Source organism: Gymnogyps californianus, chromosome 7 (assembly GCF_018139145.2).
Source record: "Gymnogyps californianus isolate 813 chromosome 7, ASM1813914v2, whole genome shotgun sequence".
NCBI classification, from domain to species: Eukaryota; Metazoa; Chordata; class Aves; order Accipitriformes; family Cathartidae; genus Gymnogyps; species Gymnogyps californianus.
In genome coordinates, this window is record NC_059477.1 from 44,692,164 (window position 1) to 44,709,039 (window position 16,876).

Consider the following 16,876-nt stretch of genomic DNA (forward strand, 5'->3'; position numbering starts at 1 on the left):
TCGGTACTTTTCCTGTAACAGTTTTGTTGTTTACTACACTGCTATCACAATTTTTTCTCAATTAAAAGAAAGAACTTCTATTGGCCAAGTAACTAACCTATTTATGTGTTCAAGACCTTTTCAGAAACTTCATAAAAACATATTTAAAATACATCCAAGACATAAAGCTTTATTTAAAAAGAACTTCTTGTACATAAACAAAAACTCCTTTTTTAAACAAAATTCTAACAACATGCTGCAAAGTCTTGTTCAAAATTCTCTTCCTTGTAAAAATTTCATGCCAGCACCTCTGACATTGTTTCAGATGGCTTGGGACTTTAACACTTGTAAGGCAAATTCAGAATTCCAAACTTACAGAAGAACCGGATGTTCTTGTTATTTTTTAGTACATGCTTTAATTTCTACCTCTAATATGTAAATTGTTACATCTTAGCTATAATACGCATTACGCACACTGAAAATGTTGCATTTTGTAATACTGTGGTCCAAATATTTAAAAGTTTATATATGCTAATACACAAACACCTACACACTATCCAAAGCTTAAATAAATTTTCTAAAACTGACAAAGGACCAGTTCCAGTCGTTAAAGAGAAATATTCAAATAAAACAACTATTCAAATGCATCAAAGTCTATAGTTTGAAAAGTTCTCTTAAACTAAAAAAAAAAAATTTTAAAAATTTACAATAGAACAATGCAGTCAGTGCTCTAGGAATTAGTAAAATTAGTCTAGGATTAACAGTTGAGGACTATAAGAATCCAGTCCACGGCCCAAACATTTGTTCACACAAAGTTTCAAAAACAAAGGAATTGTTTTAATGGCATGTCACTGGTTTTTAGAATGCTTTATTTGGCTAAAATACATGTTATTTTGCTTGTAAGACACCTGTGCAGTTTGGTCTGAATGGAATTTTACCTGCATCTACCAAATGTTTACTAAATCAGTGACTGAAAGGCATTTATGGAGACATGCACTATAGTCCACATTGTTCAGTTTTAGGATTTAACAGAAACATACACAATTTAAGACACAATATTTATGTATCAAATCCTGAAATCACTTGTCAAATCCAAAAATGAAACAGCTCTTCAACTCTATCTTCTACTGACACATTAATCTGAGTACTCATGGCCTGTTCCTCAAGTCCATAACAAAAATCCCACTCAAGTGCTTTTTTCCCAAGTCAATGAGTCACAAAAAGGTAAAGCAAAAGTTGCCAGAGAAATTTACTTTATCCTCCCCTCTAAAACATCTGTTCCCATGGAAAGAGAAGGAGAAACTAAGTCAGATAGTTCAATTGCTGGCTGCTGGTTCTCCAGTTCTGCTTTTGTTTCCATGGCAACTGATGTGGCATCAGGAAAAACAAATAAAATAAAAAGGATAAACAACAGCTGAGGGTAGAAGTGCTACCTAAAAAAAAAAGAGACCTCTGTAGTCCAAAATGCTAATAAACATAAATTACAACATTAGAGGCCTTGTGCTAGAAGTCAAAAACCAGTCTGCAAGAATAACCACAGAAGTATGATCTGAAGCATCAAACTCTTCACTTACAAAAGAATCTGCATAGCATGAAAACTCTTCATCATCCAGTAAAATCCTTCTTCCCCCTTCCTGTATAAGAACACACATATATACTGCCATACACATAGTTATCATTTATTTGCTCATGCATATCTTGCACCATAATAAATGGGCTTGTCCCATGCTTATTTTAGAACAGATAGAGACAGCTTCTGTTTTCTTTCTGTTTTTTTCTTTCTAAGCAGCTCAGCCCTGAATTGCCACAAGCAGCAGAGATTAAATCAAAAGTATTCCCAGTAAGTACTACCCAGTCATAGTTATACTTGGCCACTGTCTCCAGAGAAAACAGAATGAGGCTGCTGATTGGACACAACTTTAATCATGTCTCTGCCAGTAAAATATGGCAAAATACAAGGTATTCCTTTGGTCTATGCATTGTTCCTTAACTCTGCCATTTCCTGGGCAGTTTTTCCTTCTGAATGCTTTTCTCCTTTGATCCTGGAACTTCTGGTTTGTTTTTCACTCTGTTGAAACTAACAATAGGTTATGGCCTACAACCTACGAGGATCTTATTTTTCTCCCCCATGTTTCCAGCTAGCTGGAGAGAGGATTACATACACCAATACATACTTAATATAAGCGACACTGTAACATGTGGTTAGTTCAAGACTGTTTCTTATACATAGAAAATATATACGTTAGGACTAAGAAGTAGGTATGGAATGTGCTATCTTTAACTCTCCCTTTCCAATTTTGACAATATTTGAGATCCAGACTACTTCAGAAATATATGAGGCTCATCTTATCAGCTTGGTGTTAGGAGAATTTATTCAAGAATCAGAATGAAAATATCCTCTTCCCCAGAATTAATTTGCTAGAGCTGGAGAGAAGGTAAAGAAATACTTAAATGGCAGGGGTGGGGTAAAGACTGAGTTTACAAATATCACACGTGATATACCTGAAGACTAAATATACTCACACAAGGAAAGGGAAGGAAAAAGATACGGGAAAAATCTGTAAGGTTGAAGTTACAGTACATAAAATTATTCTCTATTACATTATGTTAATGGAAGAATGCACATTAACAAACTCTATGCAAAAAGAGCACAGTAACGAACCAAGAATGAAGGACAGGATAATCAGTGATGACTGAAAAAACTGCGGTGAACAATCACAAACCAAAGATGATTACTTTTCAATCCCTCACATAAAAACATGAAGAAACCTCTATGTTCATTTAAATCTTAGAAGTATTTTCGTATTTTTGGCATCCTTATTATTTCATCCACACAAATTATCAAAGACACATCAAATATTAACAAAAACAAAATTAACAGCAACTAATTCAGAATTAAGGTCTATCTACACAAGTAATAAACATTTTGAGAAAGAATAAAGGTACATATCCTTCTCTCAGAAATCAGAACTATGAAGATTTAACAAACCTAACACTGCATTTCAATCACCTTGTTCAGCAGCCACTGATAAACACATCTTCCATTAATATATCTAATCATTCTAAGTGTGTTGTAATTTTGCTCTCCACAGCATCCAAGGATGATTACACAATTTAACCCAGTACCAAGTGCAAAGCACCACTTCTTGTTTTATGTTAATAAACTACTGGATTTTGTTTCACTGGGTTATTTTAGTTCCAATATTATATTTCAGTCATATCTGAAATGCCAAAAAAATGTTTTCTATTTACTTTACTATTCCAAGCATGACTTTATAGCACATGGTCACAGCCCAAGCTGAAGACTTCTATATACTCTCATCTCATATGGAAAGTGTTCCAAAACTGATGATTCCTTTCAGTTTTATTCGCTTTTTATTCTACTTGACAGGGTGACCTGAATTAATATAGTGTCCTAGATGTTTTCTGTTTTGTCCTTTTTTTCTTCCCCTCCCAGTAATGTGTCAAACTTGCATTGTGACTGCTGCTGAACTGATGTTTTTAACAGAACTATGCATTATGACTCCAATCTCTACCTGATGGCAGGTAATTAATTTAGAACCCGTCACTGTGTATGTTTAGTTCATGTTATTCTCCCTGCTTCCCTCTGCTCCATGTGCATTACTTCAAATTCATCAGTGATTAATTTCATACAGCCACTTAGTTTCCTGAGACTCTTCTAGTTCAGTTTCGTCTTATCATAAGCATGGTGGTTTTTCACCATGGTAAAGCTTTTTTTTTTTTGTTAACAGATAAACTCAGCCTGTACCCTATAAGGTCCTTTCAAATCACATCCTATTAAAAAAAAACAAACAAAAAAACCCCTGCGTTGTAACCAAGCCATCAAAAAATCTGACGTCACTCATTGTAAAGACAAGCTACCCAGTAGCAGAAATCAATATGGGTCTCATGAATGTAAAGTACGTTGTTTGTAAACACTGTTTGAAAGGTCAGAATTTCAGTAAACCAAAATCTATAAAGCATTTGGTGAATTCATGCTGAAAGTGAAATTTTATTACAAAATTGGGTATATACATGAAGCAATCTGATGCCCCTTTGCCTACGTAATGCAACATTTTAGAGTCAGTTTTGCATTTTTCGATCCATAAACACTAACATGGATGTTCAATAAACAAGTAGCATCTTAACTTTTATTATGATACTGCAATGGGATAGGTTACAGCCAATGGGCTCAGGGCTAGACAGACCCAATCACCATACCAACTGCAAAAGAAATAACTGTCTTTTCACGAAATTGAAGAGACACAAAATCAAAGGCCCATTATGCCCTTTTTTCAGGGGAACAGTTTAGGTTTGAATAGTCTTGACCTGAAAAATGGGCATTAACTGATTCTGTGAATGTCCTTCCATGGCTAGAAAGACAGGCAAACAACTCATAAGTACCAGTCATTTACTTGTCATCCTACTTTTTTTCTCTCCAAGTAAACCATCGCAAACTTTAGAATTAAAAAATATGAATGAAAAAAAATGTGACAATTAGTCATACCAGTAACTATCCCTTCTTACCAAGCCAGAGAAACCTTTCAACACAGTACATCCAAAACGACACATGAATCTTCATTTCTACCCTTGACATTCTGAGATCATATGTAACAGAACTAAATAACACAGGTTAGTTCTCTAAAATGTTCCTTTATTTCTGTTAGGCTGGTAAGAACTATCTACCAATCTGTCTAATGCTATACTTAAACAGGGGTCATTGTGCATCTCCAGACTGACTAAATCCTAACATAATAAAACGCAACTTTTGCTTCTAAACATCAAATACTGTATACCTCAAACATTCTTCTGAAATATTTCTGAAAAAAAATGTGTGTTTAAGCGTTTGTCACTGCTTTCCACAATCAGCAGTTCTCGCTAAACAACATATTACAACTTGCAGTGATATTTTTGGCCAAGAATACTGATTTACTATTTCTGGACCACCTTCTCTGTCATGGGTCTCCCCCAGAAGTTAGCATATGATTTTTTTTCTAAAAAAATCTGAAGTGACTATTATAAAGAATCAGACTTGAAATCTGGCACTCAAATAGCTCTTTAAAATTTAAGCAAACTTTTGCAGAAAACTACAAATAATTTATTGAGTTATGAATCACTCAAATTATATATGGAAACAGATACTTGTAAGGGGCTGCTAAACTGAAGAACAAGATTCTGTGTGTAAACAGAACCTAATATAATGAACATGAAGATTTATATACATCATTAACTATCCTAGCACTCAAATTATCTATATTATTGCCTACACTGCTGGAAGCAACAGGGACAAACACTGAAGAATGAACCCTTCCCTCAGTCTAAGTTTTATAAAATTAATAGAATGCAGGCCAGTTCTGTTGAGGTCAATGTCTGAAGCAAAAAAAAAGTAACTCAGCTTTACCAAGTGCGTTAGAGATCCCATTTATCTGCATTTCAAATGACTCCTACAACATATATCATTCAGATATATCAACACAGATCTTGTTTTTTACACAGATTTATTTTAAGCACTTCACAAAATACCAAAACTGCATTAATTATATAAATTAAGTATTTAGAGGCAAAGAAATAATAAAAAGTGATTGTCCCTCCTACATGCCTGTTTTATTATAAAGTCTTTATACTATTAACAGATCTCTCAAAATACGTAATTCACTTCCATGACGGCAAAAAGACTGTAGGCTACATTTAAATGCTACTCTGTATAAACCACTTATATCAACACAATAAACTTTGCAATATGCTGTATATCCAGAACATCATAATTGTTAACACTGAAAATTTACCGGCATCTGCAAGAGTCAAAAGATTATAAATTTCCCTCAATGATAATCAGAAACAGCTTGACACATAGAAAACATCTCAAAAAAACAGTAAAGATACAGAGCAGCTTGGAACACTTTATCACATACAAGTAAAAGGGAGATTACCTAGCATGATCTGTTCCTTTTAGTTCCTAATGCCAGGAGAAAAAGGGCATTTTATAACTGATTGCACTTACTAGTGCCCTTAACATTAGTTTTACCCTAAAATAAGCAAGAGTGAGTTCCTTCCTTCCCCGCATGCCCTCTGACTATTCCTTTGCATGATGAACACACTTCTTCATGCAGTCGTAAAAAACTACTTCAAAACTAACCCTAGACAAGGCTCAACTATGGAATCAATGCTTCCCACTCTTGTTCAAAAATACATTTGGTTCAGTGAAGACAACTTGCTATACATTTAAGCCTTAGCAGGGGAAAATAAGGCTTGAAAAGCACTTCTACAAAAGAAAAAAAGATGACAACTGCAGAAAAATGTAGTGCTAATATCACAGTTAAATGCCAAACAATAGCGAACCTTCAGTAACAGTTTGTTGTCATTTTAGGAATATATTCTTTCCTTAAGCGTTTTTTTCTTTTCTAAAATTTACTTCTCCAAACATTCCTACATGCATTAAGTAGCAAGTAAACTATACAAACCCTTTAATATTATTTTTATTTGGTAGCTGTTGGCAAGTTAAAAAAAACCAAACCAACAACAAACCCAAAAACAAACAAACTTGCCAAATGGAAGGCCTCTAGTATGCCATTCAAAAGACTTACCAGTTTGGGACATCCCTATTTTGTGTTCAAACATCCACCCACTTTGCTTGAACCCTATCCTCCAAATCTTGCTCCGATACACTCAAGATATGACTACATCAGAGTGCTTTTTCTACTAAGTTGCCAGAAAGATAAAGAATCGCAGGAATGTATTACTGTGATTTTTTTCAATAATCTACACCCTTTCTTTGTCTTTGATCAAGACTTTGGATCTCAACTTTCTTCCCATTTTGCAGATTTTCTTTGGGACAGTAGCTTTTTAACATGGTCTATATTGACAATATGGTGAAAAAAATTCGATCACTGTCTGCTGTTGTCTGACTGTCAATGATTACTAAGTAGACTATTCCCATTCAGTGTTTCAAGGAGGGGGAGAAAAGCATCAGTTTACTTCTTTAGAGTCCCACTTAAGGTAATTTCCCTGAAAGAGCCAAAATGGGACACTCTATTGTTTCTAATATCAGACTTGGTAAGGAGGAATTCTCCTTGCTTTGAAAACTCTTAGAACTGCGCTATAAAGAATGTTTCTGGCATTAACAGCTGTTGTAGAGGTTGGGTCCCCAAATGATCTAACTATTGAGCGCTCTTCTCTTCTGCCTCACTTTTCTCCTAAACCACACAGTTGTAGTCTCAACTATTATCTCTGATCTAGCTCTTTCATCAACATTGAAAAGAAGCAGTGAGGTGCTTAAGGGTAACTCCAAGGATGAAAAATGATCAGAGCTGCAATGGAAAAATACTAGTTTGCATTTCTTACGGTTTAGCCTTCTTAAAATTGCTGTAACTACTTGGAAAAGACTACAGCTGTAGGGAGTGATAATATCTTTTATTAAAACAACTGATACAGCTTGAAAAACTAGACTCTCTTTCAGGCATGTATGCCTGATATTTTTAACTCGCTAACTGACTAACACAGTAAGGAACCTTCCTTAACGGCTTCCCATCTTCCTGGATTCATACATATGAAGTAAGACTTTATTTACAACTTTCCTCAGCAATACTTTCTATCTACAGGCCAGGTTATAAGGCAGTAACTTACAACATACTGGATCGAAAGGTGTGAGAGTGGGCATTTTGGGCTCCCTTTTATTCCCACAGGAACTAAGGATGTTCGGAAGACTGATTTTTATTGTCAAAAGTATAGTTCTCCTTTTAGAATTTCCAGTCACTAGGGCAAGCAAAGATACAGAAAAGTTGTCAAACTAAGTGCATAAACTAGTGGAAATGCCTCACTTTATTTCTAACCTGGAAAAGTAAAACCGAAGGGGGGGGGGGGGATGATGATATCAACTTCACTAACACAGCTTATATATATTATTAATCAATATTTCTTAGTATGTATTTTTCACATTATAACGACAGATAAGCTTACCCATGTAAGAGTACAGTCATTTCTAATACATCCATTATTTTTTCCATGTGATACTTGGCAAGACTATGCTTACTACTATTCTACTACACCATCACCTTGTGTAATATAATCACATTTTCTACTTCTGGGTATTCCTCCAAAAGCACTGGGATATAATGCATGAAAACCACAAATTCCAGCGACTACAGTTTTAGGAAGGTAACCTTGGGTAAATCTAACACAGATTTCTTATTCAGAACAACAAAAGCTACCAAAGGACTACAAAGGTTGGCTGATGTTACTTTTTTAGGCTGCTTTACGTAACAAGATTTTGTATTTAAGATGTATGTCACTGCTCACCCTTACACTTTGTTTCTTTGAAGCTCACAGTTTACCATTTTATTCAGCATTTAGTTAAAATTAAATATTTAATACTGAGGCTGTTCTACGATGCAAGCACAGCTAAAATGAAAGGCCTCTGTGGCTGCAGTGACCAGATTTCAAATGCAGGTAGATCAATAAAAAAAAGCTCAAGCACTGCCTCCATGTGTGAGTAGAATGGTTTATAATAGCTTGCAAATGACTATGTGCTTGCTGTAACCAGCTGTTCTTAAATTATGAATATGCAACCAATTCATGTTAAAGCCAAATCCCAGCACTATTTCTACAGGGAAATCCCAGTAGTTTTTGCTTGTTCTACATGTTAGTTCTGTTAAGGATACAAATAGCAGTAAGCTTCAGAACAAATAGGACCAAACTATCGGCGTTTCATGCGCTAAGTCCATTATCACAGCAGGGCTTGTCAATCTCTAGAACCTTCCTATAACAGCTCGGGCAATACAACAATGATTTCCCAGCCAAAAAATAAAAGAAAGATAAAAAAAAAAAATCTCCACAGCACACACGAAAGCCCCTCTGCCCAGCTAACGCTTTTTTGCTTCAGCCAATCAGATGGTCAGCCCTGACCTGCTTGAAGGCTTGCATCAAGCTTCAAACACTTAAAAACATCAATCATAAAAACAAAGACAGGACATTGAATTATACAGTATTAACCTCCAGGGTTTGCATACAAAGACCTTAGATTTATTTATGTCCTAGCACATTAAGAGCTTCAGTACACTGTTCTTTACACCAAACTGGCTGCCAACTTGATGAACCTCTCTGCCCTCAGCAGGAGTACAGTGTCTTTGATTAATGAGTGCATGCTTGTGGAAAAGTGTAAGAACAGAAAATGGGGTAAAATCCACACAATTAAGTCCCTATGCATCTGATGGACCACTGCAATAATTTTTATCAAACTGGTTTTCTTTTGTACAAGAAAAGACTGAGGGCTGAGGTTGTGGGGTTATTTTGCTGATTATATTTGCATACCACACACCACTGTTCTAAAATAAGTATCTGATAAAATGCAATGCGTTGTTTATTAAAGAATCTTTCAGCGTTAGAAAAACACGAATTCACTCGTACAAATCGATTAATAAATAGGGTCACAATCAAAAAAAAGTTAGCTACGTATTCAAAGCGAAGGAAAAAAAGTTCCCTAGAAGATTTCAAAGTTTTAGCTTCTCGTCCAACAGTCTCACAACTGAGATCCAAGCTCAAGAACAGCTAAGCAGAGTATTTTGTGCCTTTAAAACACTGTATTTAATAAATATTCTAAAGAAAATCCAGCTTACACTTCCTGTAATTCGCAAGAACACACTGGTAGGGTTCTCCATTATTCAAAAATTAAAATTCTTCATTATCCCTTCCAACAACTCCAGAGCAGAAGTAAGTTCTGTGTGAGGCTCCAAAAAGAAGACATTATTTCTAAACTACTTCTGACTGCATTATTTCTAAACCTACCTTCTTTTCCAAGGTTTTATACTGCAAACATTACCTGAGACAAGCCTTCATACTTAGCAGTCCCATTGATTTCAATGGGACCATTACTAATGTAAACAGTCCATCAGGTAGACCAATTTTTCAGATGGTGCCTTTACATTTTTAGTAGTTTGAATTCTAAGGTTTTGTGTGATTCCTCCCTCAGGGGCTAGAAAAATCTCTGCAATCTCTTTTTGCAAACTACCAAGGCTTAACCCATTCAGCTCTTTACAATGCCTGACCTACATCAAGTGAAAAGAGAGTCTTATGTCCTTTACACACAGAAAACAAGACATTCAGGAGGCCCTGATGGGTGTGGGTAGGAAGGCAATGGGAGAGATTTCACGTTAATGGCAACAGGCATCATCCTTCTGAAAGAATGAAATGGACACTGACAAGCCCAGCACATCTTTTTGTAAGTCTGTACTTTCAGAAACTATGTCTGAGAGATCATCTGTCACTAAGTAAGGTTTAAAAATGTGTACTTTCTTTGATACTTGTCTTTTCCCCACGATCCGAAAAACATTCACATAAAAAGAGAAGAAACTGGTATTAGGAATTTTGTCAAATGCATAAATTAATTCTGTTAAACTAAGTAGGGAAAAACCCTGTATCCTCCTTTCCTTGTTGCTACATTAAATAACTGAAACAAGCATCAGACTTCCTCATGCTCTGAGAGTGTTACTTTCACCTGGTGGTCTCATTAAATGCTAATATCGCAATAAAATAAATCACAATTTCTCCACCCTCCCCCCAAAAAGAAACAAAAATCGAAATGATACTGCAATATTAGTAAGTTTTTTTCTTTTATTTCCATTTAAATCTCAAAGGACATTCTCTATCAGAATTTTAAAAGTATATTGATTTTTTCTTTTTAAGGAATAGCTCAAGACCATGGCACTATATAAGTGTAAATTTAGGGCAGCAAAGAGATAAAAGTGTAAGCAAGAACTTAACACAGCTAATATGTGAAACTGTGTGCTAATTGGAGTAAATGTTCTACATATTTCTTTTTCACTTAAAATTGTATGATTAAGAAACAAAGTAACAGAAAAATACTGCATCCTGCTTGGCCCTTCTACAGAGACTGGATGAAAACATCGTCCTAATTTCTTTTAACAACTATGTGCACTCAACTTACCTACTCAAGTAGCATTACTCTCTGCAGAATAACACACCACGCATTTCAGTTTTCAAGGAAATATCTACCCAGCACACTACAGATTAAAGTCAGTGAAGACAGCTTTTCTATCTCTGCCATCAACTTCTTGTGATGTTGGTAAAAGACTAAATCCTTCTGTGCATCAGAGTCCTTATCTGTGTAACAGTGAAACTAATACATTCTCACCTTCATAAAAGTACTAAGAAACACAAATAAAAAAATTAATGTGAACCTGCTATTTTCCTTATGCAAATCTTCTGGTGACTTCTTGTTGATGTGTTTGTTGCTTTTTTCTCCCCCCCCCCCCCCCCTTTTTTTTAAATAAGCAGGCAAAAATTGGGGGAGTGGGGTGGGGGAGGATTATTTTCTCTAATCCTACTAATACAGTATCCTTGTTTCTGTTCCTCATCAGTAAAAAGTAAGCAGGGAAGAACTCCAAACCCCTACCACTCACTTAAAACAAAGATGCACTTTCATTCTACCATTACACAAAAAGAATACAAAAAAAATAGTTTTAAAGTAAAAATGTAGTAGTATAACCAAAAATTTTTAAAAAGCATAAACGTCAGTCACAAAGAGGACGTTTCACTTCCTTCTTTGATGCAGTGGGGAAGATCATCTGTACCTAAATTTTGAGTTCTGCATAATGTTATCTTCACCACGAACTTTCAATTTCTTTAAAATATGTTGACCAACACATACTTACTACATTTTGTCAATGTTCAGGATGTTGTAAACTATCCAACAATCACAAAAACCACTGCTATCCTTGACACCTGCATCAGCATTTCTTCTGATGACCATTTACGATCACAAACTAGTTTATAATGTGGTATGACATAATTTACTGAATGTACTGTCGTAAAACAAAATTAACTCTAAAGTTGAACCACACTTGGCAGAAAACTGGTAGACTTTGGGAATCTTCGTTGGGCCAAATTATCTAAGTGATGAAAACACAAAGTACCACTCTTCCATAATCTTCTATTAGAATAAAGTTTGCTGATTTTCAAAAAAAAACAAAAACAAAAAAAACCAAAAAAAACACACAAAAAACCACAAAACAAAACAAAAAACCCAAACCATGCCCAACCAACCCCCCCCCCCCCCAAAAAAAAAACCACCAACAAAACCTGTTTAGTTTTATTTAAAGATACCTGTATTAGGGACTGGGGGGGGGGGGGGGGAAATCAAGAGTGAAGCGATTTGAACTGTGGGATGCCCTCACTGTGTCGGGGGGGGGTGCGTGTGTAGCAAATTGCATTTTTGGTTGTGCTAAGTCTACCTTCCAACAGCTAAGATCTCAATCTCAAATATGCCATTATAAGAATATTATAAAACTAAAGCAGTCAAGTACTAATGCCTCCTTTCTCTAATTCAGGGAGATGAGACAGAGAGCACAAACTTCCTTTTCTTTGCAACTGTGATATTCCACATCTTGTGTAGGAAAAGAAAAGTAGCAACAAAGACGTTCACAATTGCAGTTCAAGCTGGGAGTGACTGTTCTGTTTCAATTCAATGACACCACTAATGGCTTCTTAGCAGTTCCATGAAATCAACCAGCTGTCAAACCGATGCATCAGAAGGAACAGTTATGCACTCCCATAAGAAAAAGCAACACATCAGGATGTTTTGCAAAACATCTGCTCCTTTACACTGCAGTTCTATAATAAACATGCAAACAAAGAAAACGAGAAAAAGGGCAACAGGACCTAAGAAGAAAGACTCCCATTACTTTCTTATTTGCATTTTCAGTGTCTCCCAAAGAGACCAAAAATTCAGTCTTGTACTACTTTCTTCTTATCATAAGGTCAGTATAAAGATTAAACAAATATACTGCAGTGGTCAACCAATGTTTATTCCCTCCATAATATAAAAATATTGCTAATTTATCTTTTGAAAATGCAAAGCATCTTATTACATGTTCATGAAAATCAACTATTTCTCACCAGAAGGTACAAAGCATGTATTTAGTTATCTTTCCCCTAACACTATTCAAATAATTTTACAAATGTTATTGACAACCTACAATAATCTACAAGAACGAATCTTAAAAATAATTACTTTTTGTGGGAACACTGACTTGTAAGGAACCCAGCACAGTGGTACTTAGTTAAAAAAAAAAAAAAATAGGATGAGAAATACTAGTACCACAATTCTAGTTTATTTTCAATATACATTAGTCATAAAACCTTATTTTGTGCCATTCACAACAGACTCTGGGTCAATAATGAAAAGGGAACATTGCCTGATCCTCTGAAGAAACATTTTTTACTTTCCAGAGAGTTCTATTTATGAAGAATTTCATCACAACCTGATATTAATACTCCATTGCTTGCAAGGAATTGGTACCATCTATGATTAAACAAATATCCCCTGCTTGAAACGAACATAAAATTTCTTGAACATCAAAGAGATCCCTTAACAACTCCTAACGCTTCTTCTATACACACTTTACAAAAATTACCTTGGCTACCATTTTCTTAATATTATGTAGTTTATTGATTTTGCAGCAGTGACAAAAATGTGTACGTAGTTTATTATAGGTATGAGACGTCAAGTATATTATCATTTTCTGAAACTACTTATCCTCTGTTGCTCACCATTTTATAATCTGTCAAATCTTCTAGACCTTTGTTGCATGTATAATTTAGAACCATCTGCTGTACATGCTTTCAACTATTTAAACATTTTCATCTACCTAATATTCACATAGCTGGCAAATACTCAATTCAACCACACTTTCTGATGGATTAAAAAAAAAAAAAAAACCCAAACCCAAACCACACACACCCCCCTCGAGGTACGCATCTGACATTTGTTCCAACATAACCTTAAGGACATTTTAGGTACATCATTCAACACTGACCTGGATAGAAAAAAAGTCTTGATGTACTAACAGCTATTCCTATTACTTCCTATGTTAACTGTTGTCAATGTTTTTCCCAACCCTGAAGACAAAGAAAATGCAAATTAAATACAGGCAGTTTCATGTTCTTGTTAGTGTGACTGTAAATATGCAGCAAGACGAGTATTGGAAAAAGAATGGAAAAACAGACCTTTACCTACAATAGTTATCCCTTATCAAGTACCCTGTGTTTCACCAAGTCATATCATGTGACCAGAAAAACTTTTATGAGATTAAAAAAAAAAAAGAGCAATTGAGAAGTAAATTAACAGAACAGTACCTTTTATTGTTTCCCTTTTCACAACAGCTGACACAGAGCTTATAGCCAGAGGTAAAGAGATTTTTTTTTTTTTTTTTTTTAAATGAGTTTAGCATACTAACTATGTTTTGCCACCCACGTTATATAGTATCTGGAACATAACCCAAACTACATGTAACATATATATATAGGTACTTTCCAAGCGGAACCTTTCAACAATATAACTTAGCAAATTTGTTGCTTCCAAATATGCTCCCCAAATCTGTCATTTAAAAACGGAACAACTGTGTATTTCCACGTTCCTCATCCCAAGCAGAAACTGTTTATTCCTCAGGGAAGATTCTGTACCGAGTGTTTCATGTAAACTTCACGTCAGATTACTACTTTCTGTAAACAAAAATAATGCAAATCTCCAGATGATTCGTTATTTAAAAAAAACATTCCAAAGTTCTTATGTTAAACAACCAAACAGTTAAGCAAGCATTATGTATTAAATACTAAAGGCCAAGACAAAAAAAAAGGGGGGGGGGGGAATAACCCAAAAGCACTATTATTTCTCTACGTGTTACAAAACCAGACACCAGATAAAGAAGCATATTTTTCATGTTCCCTGAACGTCCTGTCTCAACTAGGAACCTTTCTCTTTAAAGTGCGGTTTACAACACGTTAGATCAGGAATTCCGGGGGAAAGCACACACTCTTGGAAAAATTCCCCTTAAACTTTACATGACGTCACTGTCTGTCCCTGTAACATTTCCTTAACTTTGAGTCTTATCCAAAAGGACTTTCAGGATTTCCCTCCTAAAAGAGACGGACAGACTTGGGAATAAAAATTTGCCCAAGATGGCGAAAGGCTCGTTGTTTAGAGGGCAGAAAAATGGAGGATATTGTAATATACACAAAGGGATAAATTTCAACAACTCGGCCCAGGGCTGCAGCTGCTTGTTTCTCTTTATAAGGAAGCAACCCGCACAAAAGATAAAGGCAGAGGGGCCCGCAGTAAGCCGGGTGCGCGGAACGGCGCCCGCTCCCGGCCCGCCCCACACCCCGCCGCCCAGCTAGCGCACACCGCGGAGTGAGGTACACCTACGCACCCGCGTTCGGGAGCGCAACGGTACGCGCAGGCCAGGGGACGCCCGTAAAGAGGCAGAGCGTGCTCCCGCCGGCTCTCCGCGTCCCCTTCCCAGCGGCCGCTCCGCCCGGCGCCGCCGAACGCCTCACGCCGCTCCGCGCCCGCGCACTGCCGGCTGGCACGCCTGGGCCGGCCTGACAGCCCCCGCCGGCGGGCCAGCGCCGGACGAGGAGAGCGAGGCAGCTCGGCGGCGGCGAGAGGAGAGCCGGAGCGCAGGCGGCGGACAAGAGGGGCGGGAGGGCCGGCGCGGAGCGCACCGCGCCGCGCCACACAAAAGAGCCGCCCCGGCGGCCGCCGCCAGCCGCTGCGCCGCCCAAGAGGCGGCGGGCGACCGCCGGCAGAGACGTGACCGGCGCCGCCCGGCCAAGGGACCGGCTTGCGGCCACGAGTAAAGTTTAAAATCGCTTGAGACCCGGGCCGTCCCGTCTCGAGACGCCCCGGGCCCGGCCACTTCCCCCGGACTCGCCTCCCCGCCGCCCCTCCGCCTCCCGGCCGCAGCGCTGCCCGGGCAGGGCCCCATGGCGGGACCCGCACTCGCACCCGGAGACGCGGCCGGCCCGCTACAACAAAGAGGCGATACGCACCGGCAGGGGAACGGCCAGTGAGGCGGACGCAGCCTAAGCTAGGAAACCCAAGCACGAGCTCGGCGCGGCAAAACGCTGTAACGTCTTAGGTGCGCATCTTGAAGAAAAACTCTCCCCGCTCTCCACCCGAGCGGGAGGAGCGGCTGTAACTCACCTCCGCGGCTCGGGAGAGCGCTGCCTGCGTCTCAGGTGGCGGAAGGCCGGGGCGTGTGTGCCGGGAGGCCGTCCCTTCCCGGCGCTCTCCGGAGTCTAACGCAGCTCGGGGAGGGGGCGGGGGAGCGGGCGCGCGCGCGGGTGGTGGGTGCGCGCGCGCGCGCGGCGGGCGCAGTGCCGGCCGTTCCGTGCCCCTCGCCGCCGCGCCAGGCTGAGCCGATCCCTCCTCAAGGTTTATTCAGCTTCAGCAACCAAAAGTGACGTCAACCAGCCCGGCTCTTCTCTCTCCAACAATGCAAGTTGCTGTTAACAAGACGGGAAAAAGAGAGAATTGTTTATCTCGTTCCAGCCCCGGTAATAAATGACCTATCAGCTCCTAAAGGGAGCAGGGGAGCGAGCTGCATTCCGGCTTCCCAAGCGCGGTCTTCACACTCACTCTGTACAGTCATTTTTTGTTTGGAAAAAGTTATGAACAGTTCGTGATTTTCAAACAACGACAAAAGGATGCAAGTCTCCATTTGGTCATTTTTTAATGAGGACTTTATCGATCGGGGGAGAAACACGGTTGCCCACCTTAAGCACCTAAATTAATTCTTACACTGCAGATTAAGTTCAGGTAAAAAAATAAATTTTAACATAGCAACAAAGAATCTGTGATACAAACAATAGCCATCTACTGGGGGGGCGGGGGGGGAAGCGACCCATTTCCGAAAGAGGAGACATTTTAAAGAAGCCTAGCAAATCAGAAATTCACAGTGGAAGCAACGTTCAACTTTTATGCTCTGGAAGAACTAGATAAATTAAATTCAAGTAAAACAGGCAACAAGGGTGGGGGAATTGAAGTTATGGGGAAGAATTAAAATTCACCAGCTACTCACACAAGAATTTAAAAAAAAATAAT

At 38.2% G+C, this 16,876-nt stretch overlaps 1 protein-coding gene across 2 annotated transcripts in view; it reads right to left on the reverse strand.

Annotated features, from left to right (window-relative positions):
* Positions 1-16,050, reverse strand: part of BAZ2B (bromodomain adjacent to zinc finger domain 2B) — a 168,841-nt gene extending 152,791 nt beyond the window's left edge. For both annotated transcript variants that reach the window (XM_050899489.1, XM_050899490.1), the window contains exon 1: positions 15,977-16,050. The gene's annotated coding sequence lies outside the window, so the exon portion shown is untranslated. The remainder of the gene's footprint in view (positions 1-15,976) is intronic.
* Positions 16,051-16,876: the final 826 nt, after the last annotated feature.